We start from the raw sequence: 17,769 nt of genomic DNA on the forward strand, positions 1-17,769 counted from the left end.
CTACACATCATTCTATGCATCATTCTACACAACATCATTCATCACATCATTCTACACGTAATTCTACACAGTATTATTCGACACATCATTCTACACAGCATTCAACAAATCATTCTAGACATCATTCGACGCATCATTCTACACAACATCATTCTACACATCAATTCACACTGAATTCTACACATTATTCAACACATCATTCGAGACATCATTTTACACATCATCATTCTACACATCATTCTAAACAACATTGTTCCACACATCATTCTACACATCATTCTAGTCATCATTCTACACATCATTCTACACTTCATTCTACACATCATTCTACACATCAGTCTACACATCATTCTATACATCATTCTACATATCATTCCACACATCATTGTACACATTATTCCACACATCATTCGACACAACATTCTACACATCATTCTGCACATCATTCTACACATCATTCTGAACATCATTCTGCACATCATTCCACACAACAACATTCTACACAACATCATTCTACACATCATTCCACGCATCATTCTACACAATATTATTCTGCCCTTCATTCTGCACAACATCCTACACAAAATCATTCTACACATCATGCGACACATCATTCTACACAGCATTCTACACATCATTAGATACATCATTACTCACATCATTCTGCACATCATTCGACACGTCATTCTACTAAACATCATTCGACACTTCATTCTGCACAGCATTCTACACAGCATTCTACACAGCATTCTACACAACTTCATTCTACACATCATTCTATACATCATTCTACACATCAGTCTACACATCATTCTACACATCATTCCACATAGCATTCTACACATCATTCTGCACGTCATTCTGCACAGCATTGTACACATCATCATTTACAACATCATTCTACACACCATTCTGCACTTCATTCTACACATCATCCTGCACATCATTCTACACATCCTTCTACACTTGATTCTACACCTCATTCTACACATCATTCTACACATCATTCCACACAACAAAACTACACAACATTCTCCAAATCCTTCTACACATCATTCTACACATCATTCTAAACAACTTCATTTTACACATCATTCTATACATCATTCGACACCACATCATTCTACACATCATTCTTCACATCATTCCACACAGAATCCTAAACAACATTCTTCACATCATTCCACACAGCATTCTACACATCATTCTACACATCATTCTACATATCATTCTACTCGTCATTCTACACATCATTCTACACATCATTCTACACATCATTCTACACAACATCATTCTACACATCATTCTACACATCATTCCACACATCATTCTACACGTCATTCCGCACATCATTCTACACAACATCAATCTACACATCATTCTACATATAATTCTACACATCATTCAACACATCATTATACACATCATTCTACACAACATCATTCTACACACCATTCCACACTTCATTCGACACATCATTCTACACATCATTCTACACATCATTCGACACATCATCTTTTAACACATCATTCTTCACACTATTATTCCACACATCATTCTGCACATCATTCTAGTCATCATTCTACACTTCATTCTGCGCATCATTCTGCACATCATTTACACAACATCATTCTACACATCATTATGCACATCATTATACACATCATTCTACAGAACATCATTCTACACATCATTCCACACTTAATTCTACACATCATTCAACACATCATTCGAGACATTATTTTACACATCGTAATTCTACACATCATTCTAAACAACATTATTCCACACATCATTCCACACATCATTCTGCACATCATTCTAGTCATCATTCTACACTTCATTCTGCGCATCATTCTGCACATCATTTACACAACATCATTCGACACATCATTCGACACAACATCATTCTACACATCATTCGACACAAGTTCATTCTACACATCATTCGACACAACAATCTACACATCATTCTACACATGATTCTGCACATCATTCGATACATCATTCTACAATTAATTCTACTCATCACTCCACACAACATCATTGTACACAAGTTCATTCTACACATCATTCTAAACAACATTATTCTACACATCATTCTACACAGCATTCTACGCATCATTGTGAACAGCATTCTACATATCATTCCGTACATCATTCGCCAAATCGTTCTACACATCATTCTATGCATCATTCTACACAACATCATTCTTCACATCATTATACACGTCATTCTACACAGCATTACTCTACACATCATTCTACACAGCATTCTACAAATCATTCTAGATATCATTCGACGCATCATTCCACACAACTTCATTCGACATACCATTCTACACAACATTATTCGACACTTCATTTTACACATCATTCTGTATATCATTCTACTGATCATTCCACACATCATTCTAAACATCATTCTAAACAACATCATTCCACACCGCATTCTACACAGCATTCTACACATCATTCTACACATCATTCGACACATCATTCGACAAATCAGTTGACACATTAGTCGACACATCAGTCGGCACTTCATTCTGCACATCATTCTGCACATCATTATACACATCATTCTGCACAACATTCTAAACATCATTCTACACATCATTCTGCACTTCATTCCACACATCATCCGACACAACATTCTACACAGCATTCTACACATCCTTCTGCACATCGTTCTGCACATCATTCTTTCGATCATTGTATACATCATTCCACACAATAGCATTCTACACAACATCATTCTACACGTCATTCTACACATCATTCGACTGATCATACTACACATCATTCTAAACATCATTCTAAACAACATCAGTCTACACATCATTCTACACATCGTTCCACACATCATTCGACTCAACATTCTACAAATCATTTTTCACATCATTATGCACATCATTCTACACATCATTCTACACATAATTCTGCACATCATTCTACACATCATTCTACGCAACATCATTCTACACATCAATCCGCACATCATTCTACACATCATTCGACACAACGTCATTCGACACATCATTCGACACAACATTCTATACATCATTCCACACATCATTATGCACCCCATTCTGCACATCATTATACACATCGTTCTACATATCATTCTACAGATCATTCTACACATCATTCCACACAACATCATTCCACACAACATCATTCTACACATCATTCCACACGTCATTCTACACAACATTATTCTACACATCATTCTACACAGCATTCTACGCATCATTGTGAACAGCATTCTACATATCATTCCGTACATCATTCGCCAAATCGTTCTACACATCATTCTATGCATCATTCTACACAACATCATTCTTCACATCATTATACACGTCATTCTACACAGCATTACTCTACACATCATTCTACACAGCATTCTACAAATCATTCTAGATATCATTCGACGCATCATTCCACACAACTTCATTCGACATACCATTCTACACAACATTATTCGACACTTCATTTTACACATCATTCTGTATATCATTCTACTGATCATTCCACACATCATTCTAAACATCATTCTAAACAACATCATTCCACACCGCATTCTACACAGCATTCTACACATCATTCTACACATCATTCGACACATCATTCGACAAATCAGTTGACACATTAGTCGACACATCAGTCGGCACTTCATTCTGCACATCATTCTGCACATCATTATACACATCATTCTGCACAACATTCTAAACATCATTCTACACATCATTCTGCACTTCATTCCACACATCATCCGACACAACATTCTACACAGCATTCTACACATCCTTCTGCACATCGTTCTGCACATCATTCTTTCGATCATTGTATACATCATTCCACACAATAGCATTCTACACAACATCATTCTACACGTCATTCTACACATCATTCGACTGATCATACTACACATCATTCTAAACATCATTCTAAACAACATCAGTCTACACATCATTCTACACATCGTTCCACACATCATTCGACTCAACATTCTACAAATCATTTTTCACATCATTATGCACATCATTCTACACATCATTCTACACATCATTCTGCACATCATTCTACACATCATTCTACGCAACATCATTCTACACATCAATCCGCACATCATTCTACACATCATTCGACACAACGTCATTCGACACATCATTCGACACAACATTCTATACATCATTCCACACATCATTATGCACCCCATTCTGCACATCATTATACACATCGTTCTACATATCATTCTACAGATCATTCTACACATCATTCCACACAACATCATTCCACACAACATCATTCTACACATCATTCCACACGTCATTCTACACAACATTATTCTACACATCATTCTACACAGCATTCTACACAACATCATTCTACACGTCATTCTACAACATAATTCTACTGATTATTCTACACATCATTCTACACATCATTCTACACATCATTCCACACATCATTCTTAACATCATTCTGCACATTATGCTACACATCATTCTGCACATCATTCTACACATCATTCTACAGATCATTCTACACATCATTCCACGCAACATCATTTTACACAACATCATTCTGCACATCATTCTACAACATAATTCTACACATCATTCTGCACATCATTCTGCACAACATAATTCTACACATCATTCTGCACATCATTCGATTAATCATTCCATGCATCATTCGACACATCATTCCACACATCATTCTATACTTCATTCTACACAACATCATTCTACATAGCATTCTACTCAGCATTCTACACATCATTATACACATCATTCGACACGTCATTCTACACAGCATTATTCTACACATCATTCGACACAGCATTCTACAAATCAATCTGGACATCATTCGACGCATCATTCTACACAAATTCATTCGACATACCATTCTACACAACATTATTCGACATTTCATATTACACATCATTCTATATATCATTCTACTGATCATTCTGCACACAATTCTAAACATCATTCTAAACAACATCAGTCCACACAACATTCTACACAGCATTCTACACATCATTCTACACATCATTCGACACATCGATCGACACATCAGTCGACACATTAGTCGACACATCAGTCGGCACTTCATTCTGCACCCCATTCTGCACATGATTATACACATCATTCTGCGCATCATTCTCCACATCATTCTGCACAACATTCTTCACATCATTCTACACATCATTCTACACATCATTCAACAAATCATTCGACAAATCATTCTACACATCATTCTGCAAATCATTCGACAAATCATTCTGCACAACATCGTTCGACACATATTTCTACACTTCATTCCACACATCATCCGACACAACATTCTACACATCATTGTACACATAATTCTGCACATCGTTCTACACATCATTCTACAGATCATTCTACACATCATTCCACACAACATCATTCCACATAACATCATTCTACACATCATTCCACACGTCATTCTACACAACATTATTCTACACATCATTCTACACAGCATTCTACACAACATCATTCTACACGTCATTCTACACATCATTCTACTGATCATTCTACACATCATTCTACACGTCATTCTACACAGCATTATTCTACACATCATTCTACACTTCATTCCACATAACATCATTCTACACATCATTCTACTGATCATTCTACACATCATTCCACACATCATTCTACACATCATTCTACACATCATTCTACAGATCATTCTACACATCATTCCACGCAACATCATTGTACACAACCTCATTCTACACATCATTCGACACAACATAACTCTACACATCATTCTGCACATCATTCTACGCAACATAATTCTACACATCATTCTGCACATCATTCGACAAATCATTCCATGCACCATTCGACACATCATTCCACACATCGTTCTGTACATCATTCTACACAACATCATTCTACATAGCATTCTACACCTCCTTCTACCAAGCATTCAACACATCATTATACACATCATTCGACACGTCATTCTGTTCAACTTCATTCGACACATCATTCTACACAACATTATTCCACAAATCATTCTACACATCATTCTACAAATCATTCTACTGATCAGTCTACACATCGTTCTGCACATCATTCTACTGATCATTCTACACATCATTCTACACATCATTCTACACATCATTCGACACAACATCATTCTACACATCATTCGACACAACATCATTCTACACATCATTCGACACAACAATCTACACATCATTCTACACATCATTCAACAATTAATTCTACTCATCACTCCACACAACAGCATTGTACACAAGGTCATTCTACATATCATTCTACACAACATTATTCTACACATCATTCTACACAGCATTCTACACATCATTCTGAACAGCATTCTACATATCATTCCGTACATCATTCGCCAAATCATTCTACACATCATTCTATGCATCATTCTACACAACATCATTCTACACATCATTCTACACGTCATTCTACACAGCATTATTCTACACATCATTCTACACAGAATTCTACAAATCATTCTAGACATCATTCGACGCATCATTCTACACAACTTCATTCGACATACCATTCTACAAAACATTATTCGACACTTCATTTTACACATCATTCTGTATATCATTCTACTGATCATTCTACACATCATTCGAAACATCAATCTAAACAACATCATTCCACACAACATTCTACACAGCATTCTACACATCATTCTACACATAATTCGACACATCATTCGACACTTCAGTTGACACATTAGTCGACACATCAGTCGGCACTTCATTCTGCACATCATTCTGCACATCATTCTACACATCATTCTGCACATCATTCTGCACATCATTCTACACAGCATTCTGCACAACATTCTACACATCATTCTACACATCATTCTGCACTTCATTCTACACATCATTCTACACATCATTCTACACATCATTCTACAAATCATTCTACAAATCATTCTCCACAACATCATTCGACACATCATTCTACACATCATTCTGCACTTCATTCTACACATCATTCTACACATCATTCTACACATCATTCTACAAATCATTCTACAAATCATTCTCCACAACATCATCCGACACAACATTCTACACAGCATTCTACACATCATTCTGCACATCGTTCTACACATCATTCTACAGATCATTCTACACATCATTCTACACATCATTCGACACAACGTCATTCGACACATCATTCGACACAACATTCTATACATCATTCCACACATCATTATGCACCCCATTCTGCACATCATTATACACATCGTTCTACATATCATTCTACAGATCATTCTACACATCATTCCACACAACATCATTCCACACAACATCATTCTACACATCATTCCACACGTCATTCTACACAACATTATTCTACACATCATTCTACACAGCATTCTACACAACATCATTCTACACGTCATTCTACAACATAATTCTACTGATTATTCTACACATCATTCTACACATCATTCTACACATCATTCCACACATCATTCTTAACATCATTCTGCACATTATGCTACACATCATTCTGCACATCATTCTACACATCATTCTACAGATCATTCTACACATCATTCCACGCAACATCATTTTACACAACATCATTCTGCACATCATTCTACAACATAATTCTACACATCATTCTGCACATCATTCTGCACAACATAATTCTACACATCATTCTGCACATCATTCGATTAATCATTCCATGCATCATTCGACACATCATTCCACACATCATTCTATACTTCATTCTACACAACATCATTCTACATAGCATTCTACTCAGCATTCTACACATCATTATACACATCATTCGACACGTCATTCTACACAGCATTATTCTACACATCATTCGACACAGCATTCTACAAATCAATCTGGACATCATTCGACGCATCATTCTACACAAATTCATTCGACATACCATTCTACACAACATTATTCGACATTTCATATTACACATCATTCTATATATCATTCTACTGATCATTCTGCACACAATTCTAAACATCATTCTAAACAACATCAGTCCACACAACATTCTACACAGCATTCTACACATCATTCTACACATCATTCGACACATCGATCGACACATCAGTCGACACATTAGTCGACACATCAGTCGGCACTTCATTCTGCACCCCATTCTGCACATGATTATACACATCATTCTGCGCATCATTCTCCACATCATTCTGCACAACATTCTTCACATCATTCTACACATCATTCTACACATCATTCAACAAATCATTCGACAAATCATTCTACACATCATTCTGCAAATCATTCGACAAATCATTCTGCACAACATCGTTCGACACATATTTCTACACTTCATTCCACACATCATCCGACACAACATTCTACACATCATTGTACACATAATTCTGCACATCGTTCTACACATCATTCTACAGATCATTCTACACATCATTCCACACAACATCATTCCACATAACATCATTCTACACATCATTCCACACGTCATTCTACACAACATTATTCTACACATCATTCTACACAGCATTCTACACAACATCATTCTACACGTCATTCTACACATCATTCTACTGATCATTCTACACATCATTCTACACGTCATTCTACACAGCATTATTCTACACATCATTCTACACTTCATTCCACATAACATCATTCTACACATCATTCTACTGATCATTCTACACATCATTCCACACATCATTCTACACATCATTCTACACATCATTCTACAGATCATTCTACACATCATTCCACGCAACATCATTGTACACAACCTCATTCTACACATCATTCGACACAACATAACTCTACACATCATTCTGCACATCATTCTACGCAACATAATTCTACACATCATTCTGCACATCATTCGACAAATCATTCCATGCATTATTCGACACATCATTCCACACATCGTTCTGTACATCATTCTACACAACATCATTCTACATAGCATTCTACACCTCCTTCTACCAAGCATTCTACACATCATTATACACATCATTCGACACGTCATTCTGTTCAACTTCATTCGACACATCATTCTACACAACATTATTCCACAAATCATTCTACACATCATTCTACAAATCATTCTACTGATCAGTCTACACATCGTTCTGCACATCATTCTACTGATCATTCTACACATCATTCTACACATCATTCTACACATCATTCGACACAACATCATTCTACAAATCATTCTCCACAACATCATCCGACACAACATTCTACACAGCATTCTACACATCATTCTGCACATCGTTCTACACATCATTCTACAGATCATTCTACACATCATTCCACACAACATCATTCTACACAAAATCATTCTACACATAATTCCACACGTCATTCTACATAAAATTATTCGACACTTCATTCTACACAGCATTCTACACAACATCATTCTACACGTCATTCTACACAACATTCTACTGATCATTCTACACATCATTCTAAACATCATTCTAAACAACATCATACGACACATCATTCTACACATCATTCCACACATCATTCGACTCAACATTCTACAAATCATTTTACACATCATTATGCACATCATTCTACACATCATTCTACACATCATTCTGCACATCATTCTACACATCATTCTACGCAACATCATTCTACATATCATTCCGCACATCATTCCACACATCATTCGACACAACTATCTACACATCTGTCTAAACATCATTCTGCGCACCATTCTACACATCATTCTACTGATCATTCGACAAGTTATTCTGTTCAACTTCATTCGACACATCATTCCACACAAAATTATTCCACACATCATTCTACACATCATTCTACAAATCATTCTACTGATCAGTCTGCACATCATTCTGCACATCATTCTACTGACCATTCTACACATCATTCTACACATCATCATTCCACACATCATTCTGCACATCATTCTACATGTCATTCTTCACAGCATTCTACACATCATTCTACACATCATTCGACACAACATCATTCCACACATCATTTGACACAACATCATTCTACACATCATTCGACACAACATTCTACACATCATTCTACAATTAATTATACTCATCACTCCACACAACATCATTGTACACAAGATCATTCTACACATCATTCTACACAGCATTCTACACATCATTCTGAACAGCATTCTACATATCATTCCGTACATCATTCGACAAATCATTCTACACATCATTCTATGCATCATTAGACACAACATCATTCATCACATCATTCTACACGTAATTCTACACAGTATTATTCGACACATCATTCTGCACAGCATTCTACAAATCATTCTAGACATCATTCGACGCATCATTCTACACAACATCATTCTACACATCAATTCACAATGAATTCTACACATCATTCAACACATCATTCGAGACATCATTTTACACATCATCATTCTGCACATCATTCTAAACAACATTCTACACATCATTCTACACATCATTCTACACATCATTCTACATATCATTCCACACATCATGCTACACATTATTCCACACATCATTCGACACAACATTCTACACATCATTCTACACATCATTCTACACATCATTCTGAACGTCATTCTGCACATCATTCCACACAACATCATTCTACACAACATCATTCTACACATCATTCCACGCATCATTCTACACAATATTATTCTGCACTTCATTCTGCACAGCATCCTACACAAAATCATTCTACACATCATGCTACACATCATTCTACACATCATTGTACATATCATTCCACACATCATTCTACACATTATTCCACACATCATTCGACACAACATTCTACACATCATTCTACACATCATTCCGAACATCATTCTACACATCATTCCACACAACATAATTCTACACAACATCATTCTACACAATATTATGCTGCACATCATTCTGCACAGCATTCTACACAAAATCATTCTACACATCATGCTACACATCATTCTACACATCATTCTACACATCATTAGATACATAATTCCTCACATCATTCTGCACATCATTCGACACGTCATTCTACTAAACATCATTCTACACTTCATTCTGCACAGCATTCTACACAGCATTCTACACAGCATTCTACACAACTTCATTCTACACCTCATTCTACACATCATTCGACACATTATTCTGGAGATCATTCTTCACATCATCATTCTACACTTCATTCTATACATCATTCTACACATCAGTCTACACATCATTCTACACATCATTCCACATAGCATTCTACACATCATTCTGCACGTCATTCTGCACAGCATTGTACACATCATTAAATACAACATCATTCTACACACCATTCTGCACTTCATTCTACACATCATTCTACACATCATTCTACACAACTTCATTCTACACAACATTCTACACATCATTCTACACAACATCATTCTACACATCATTCTACACATCATTCCACACATCATTCGACACGTCATTCCGCACATCATTCTACACAACATCAATCTACACGTCATTCTACATATAATTCTACACATCATTCTACACATCATTATACACATCATTCTACACAACATCATTCTACACATCATTCCACACTTCATTCTACACATCATTCTACACATCATTCTACACATCATTCGACACATCATCATTTAACACATCATTCTTCACACTATTATTCCACACATCATTCTGCACGTCATTCTAGTCATCATTCTACACTTCATTCTGCGCATCATTCTGCATATCATTGACACAACCTCATTCTGCACATCTTTATACACATCATAATACACATCATTCTACACAACATAATTCTACACATCATTCCACACTTAATTCTACACATCATTCAACACATCATTCGAGATATTATTTTACACATCGTAATTCTACACATCATTCTAAACAACATTATTCCACGCATCATTCTACACATCATTCTACTGATCAATCTACACATCATTCTACACATCATTCTACTCATCATTCGACACAACATCTTTCTACACATCATTCGACACAACATCATTCTACACATCATTCGACACAACAATCTACACATCATTCTACACATGATTCTGCACATCATTCGATACATCATTCTACAATTAATTCTACTCATCACTCCACACAACATCATTGTACACAAGATCATTCTACACATCATTCTACACAACATTATTCTACACATCATTCTACACAGCATTCTACGCATCATTGTGAACAGCATTCTACATAGCATTCCGTACATCATTCGACAAATCGTTCTACACATCATTCTATGCATCATTCTACACAACATCATTCGACACATCATTCTACACGTCATTCTATACAGCATTATTCTACACATCATTCTGCACTTCATTCTACACATCATTCTACACATCATTCTACACTTCATTCTACACAACACTCGATACATCATCCTCGATATCATTTGACGCATCATTCTACACAACTTCATTCGACATACCATTCTACACAACATTATTCGACACTTCATTTGACACATCATTCTGTATATGATTCTACTGATCATTCCACACATCATTCTAAACATCATTGTAAACAACATCATTCCACACAGCATTCTACACAGCATTCTACACATCATTCTACACATCATTCGACACATCTTTCGACACATCAGTTGACACATTAGTCGACACATCAGTCGGCACCTCATTCTATACATCATTCTGCACATCATTCTACACATCATTCTGCACAACATACTACGCATCATTCTACACATCATTCTGCACTTCATTCTACACATCATTCTACACATCATTCTACAAATCATTCCACAAATCATTCTACACAACATCATTCGACACATCATTCTACACATCATTCCACACATCATCAGACACAACATTCTACACAGCATTCGACACATCCTTCTGCACATCGTTCTACACATCATTCTACAGATCATTGTACACATCATTCCACACAACATCATTCTACACAACATCATTCTACACATCATTCCACACGTCATTCTACACAAAATTATTCTACACATCATTCCACACAGCATTCTACACAACATTATTCTACACGTCATTCTACACATCATTCTACTGATCATTCTACACATCATTCTAAGCATCATTCTAAACAACATCAGTCTACACATCATTCTACACATCATTCCACACATCATTCGACTCAACATTCTACAAATCATTTTACACATCATTATGCAGATCATTCTGCACAACATTATTCTACACATCATTCTTCACAGCATTCTACACAACGTCATTCTACACTTCATTCTACTGCTCATTCTACACATCATTCTCGACATCAATCGACACAACATTATTCTGCACATCATTCTACACATCATTCTACACATCATTCTACAAAAAATCATACTACACATCATTCTTCACATCATTCTACACATATTCTACACATAATTCTACACATCATTCTACACATGATTCTGCACATCATTCTACACATATTTCTACACAACCTTCTTCAAATCATTCTAAACAACATCATTTTACACAACATTCTACACATCATTCTCACATCATTCTACATATCATTCAACACGTTATTCTGCACTTTATTCATGATATCAGTATACATATCATTCTTCACAACATCATTCGACACATCATTCTACACATCAGTCTACACATCATTCTACACATCATTCTACACATAATTCTACACATCATTCTAGATATCATTCGACACATCATTTCACTCATTAATCTACACATCATTCTACACATCATTCTGCACAGCGTTCTACACATCATTCTACACATCATTCTGTACATCAATCTACACATCATATTACACATCATACCACACATCATTCGACAGATCATTCGACCCATCATTCTACACATCATTCTGCACATCATTCGACACATCATTCTACACAACATCATTCTACTCAACATTCTACACATCATTCTACACATTATTCCACTCATCATTCTGCACATGATTCTACACATCATTCTACACATCATTCTACACAACTTCATTCTGCACATCATTCTATGCTTCATTCTACGCAACATCATTCTACACGTCATTCTGCACGTCATTCTGCACATTATTCTACACATCATTCTACACATCATCTTCTACACATCATTCTACACGTTATTCTGCACATCATTATACACATCATACTATACAGCATTCTCCACATCATTCTACACATCATTCTATACATCATTCTGCACAACATCATTCGACACATCATTCTACAGATCATTCTACACAACTTTATTCGACACATCACGACATTATTATAAACATATGTCTACACAACATCAATCGACACATCATTCTATACAGCATTCTACACATCATTCTACAAATCATTCTTCACATCATTCTGCACATCATTCGACACATATTTCTACACATCATTCGACACATCATTATACACTACATTCTACACATCATTCGGTACATCATTCTGCATATCATTCTACACATCCTCATTCCACACATCATTCTACACATCATTTAAACAATCAATCTACACATCATTCTACACTTCATTCTACACATCAATCTGCACATCATTCTACAGATCATTGAATCTACACATCATTCTACACATCATTCTATACATCATTCTCCAATCATTCGATACATCAATGATTCTTCTGATCATTCTACACATCATTCTACACATTATTCATTTTACACATCATTATACACACCATTCTGCACTTAATTCTAAACATCATTCATTCTGCACATCATTCTGCACATCATTCTACACGTCATTCTGCACATCATTCTACACATCATTCCACACACCATTCGACGCATCATTCTACACATCATTCATTCTACACATCATTTATTCTACACATCATTCATTCTACACATCATTCGACACATCATTCTACACTTCACTCTGCACATCATACATTCTACACATCATTCTACACATCATTCTACATATCATTCGGTACATCATTCAGCACATCATTCTGCACATCATCATTCTACACATCATTCTACCCTTTATTCTACACATCATTCTACAAATTAGTCTACACAACAATCTACACATCAATCTACACGTCATTCATTCGACGCATCATTCGACACATCATTCTACACATCATGCCATATGATATCATTCTCCACATCATTCGAAACAATCAATCTACACATCATTCTACACTTCATTCTACACATCAATCTGCACATCATTCTCCAGATCATTGAATCTACACATCATTGTACACATCATTCTATACATCATTCTCCAAATCATTCGATACATCAATGATTCTTCTGATCATTCTACACATCATTCTACGCATTTTTCATTTTACACATTATTATACACACCATTCTGCACATCATTCTGAACATCATTCTGCACGTCATTCTACACATCAATCTACATGTAATTCTACACATCATTCTACACACCATTCTACACATCATCATTCTACACATCATTCTAAACATCATTGTACACATCATTCTAAAACATCATTTTACACATCATTCTACACTTCATTCTACACATCATTCTTCACACCATTCTACACAACATCATTCTACACATCATTCTAAACATCATTCTACACATCAATCTAAAACATCATTTTACACAACATTCTACACTTCATTCTACACATCATTCCACACTTCATTCTACACATCATTCTACACATCATTCCACACATCATTCGAAACATCATTCTACACATCATTCTACACATCATTCTACACTTTGTTCTACACATCATTCGACACAATATTCTGAACAACATCATTCTACATATCATTCTGCACAACTTCATTCTACACATCATTCTACAGCATATCATTCTCCACATCATTCTGCCCATCATTCCACACATCATTGTACACATCATTCTATACACCATTCTCAACAACATCATTCTACACATCATTCTACACTTCATTCTACACTTTATTCTTAACATTATTCTACACATCATTCTGCAAAACATCTTTCTAGACATCATTCGACACATCATTCTACACATCATTCTCCACACCATTCTACACATCATTCTACACAACATCATTCTAAACATAATTCTATACATCATTCTACACATCATTCTTCACAACATCAATTTACACAACGTTCTCACATCATTCTACACATGTTTCTACACATTATACTACACTTCATCTACACATCGTTCTACACAACATTCTAAACAACATCATTCTACATATCATTCTACACATCATTCTACACATCATTCTACACAACTTCATTCCACACATCATTCTACACAACATCATTCTCCACATCATTCTGCACATCATTCTACTCGTCATTCTACACATCATTCGACACATCATTCTACACAACATCACTCCACACATCATTCTACACAATATCATTCGACACATCACACTACACAACATCATTCTACACATCATTCGACACATCAATCTGCACATCATTCTATACATCATTCTACACATCATTCTGCACATCATACTACACATCATTCTACACATTATCCTACACATCATGCTACACATCATCCTACACAACATCATTCCACTCATCATTCTACATATCATTCTGCACATCATTCTACACAACATCATTGTACACATCATTATACACATCATTCTACTCGTCATTCTACACATTTTCGACTCATGATTCTACACGAATTAACGATACAAATCTTTCTACACATCATTCTACACATCAATCCACACATCATTCTACACATCATTCTACACAGCATTACACACATCATTCTGCACATCATTCCTCACAACATCATTCTACACATCATTCGACACATCATTCCGCACATCATTCTACACATCATTCTACACAACATGATTCTACACAACATGATTATATACATCATTCCACATATCATTCTACACATCTTTCTACACATTATTATACACATCATTGTGCAAAACATAATTCTACACATTATTCCGCATATCATTCTACACATCTTTCTACACATCATTATACACATCATTCGACACATCATTCTACACGAATTAACTACACACCTCATTCTGCACATCATTCTACACATCATTCGACACATCATTCTGCACATCATTCTACACATCATTCTGCACAACATCATTCTCCACATCATTCCACACATCATTGTACACATCATTCCACACATTATTTTACACATCATTCTACACATCATTCCACACATCACTCTGCACATCATTCCACACATCATTCTACACATCATTCCACGCATCATTCTACACATCATTCTGCACATCATTCTATACAACATCATTCTACACATCATTCGACACATCATTCTGCACATTATTCTACACATCATTCTACATATCATTCTACACATCATTCTACACAACATCATTCTACATATCATTCTGCACAACATCATTCTCCACATCATTCTACACATCATTGTACACATCATTCCACACATTATTCTACACATCATTCTACACACCATTCTACACAACATCATTCTACACATCATTCTAAACATCATTCTACACATCAATCTAAAACATCATTTTACACAACATTCTACACTTCATTCTACACATCATTCCACACTTCATTCTACACATCATTCTGCACAACATCATTCTACAAATCATTCTAGACATAATGCTACACATCATTCCACACATCATGCGAAACATCATTCTACACATCATTCTACACATCATTCGACACTTTATTCTACA

This window comes from Pristiophorus japonicus, unplaced genomic scaffold (assembly GCF_044704955.1).
Source record: "Pristiophorus japonicus isolate sPriJap1 unplaced genomic scaffold, sPriJap1.hap1 HAP1_SCAFFOLD_37, whole genome shotgun sequence".
Lineage (NCBI taxonomy): Eukaryota > Metazoa > Chordata > Chondrichthyes > Pristiophoridae > Pristiophorus > Pristiophorus japonicus.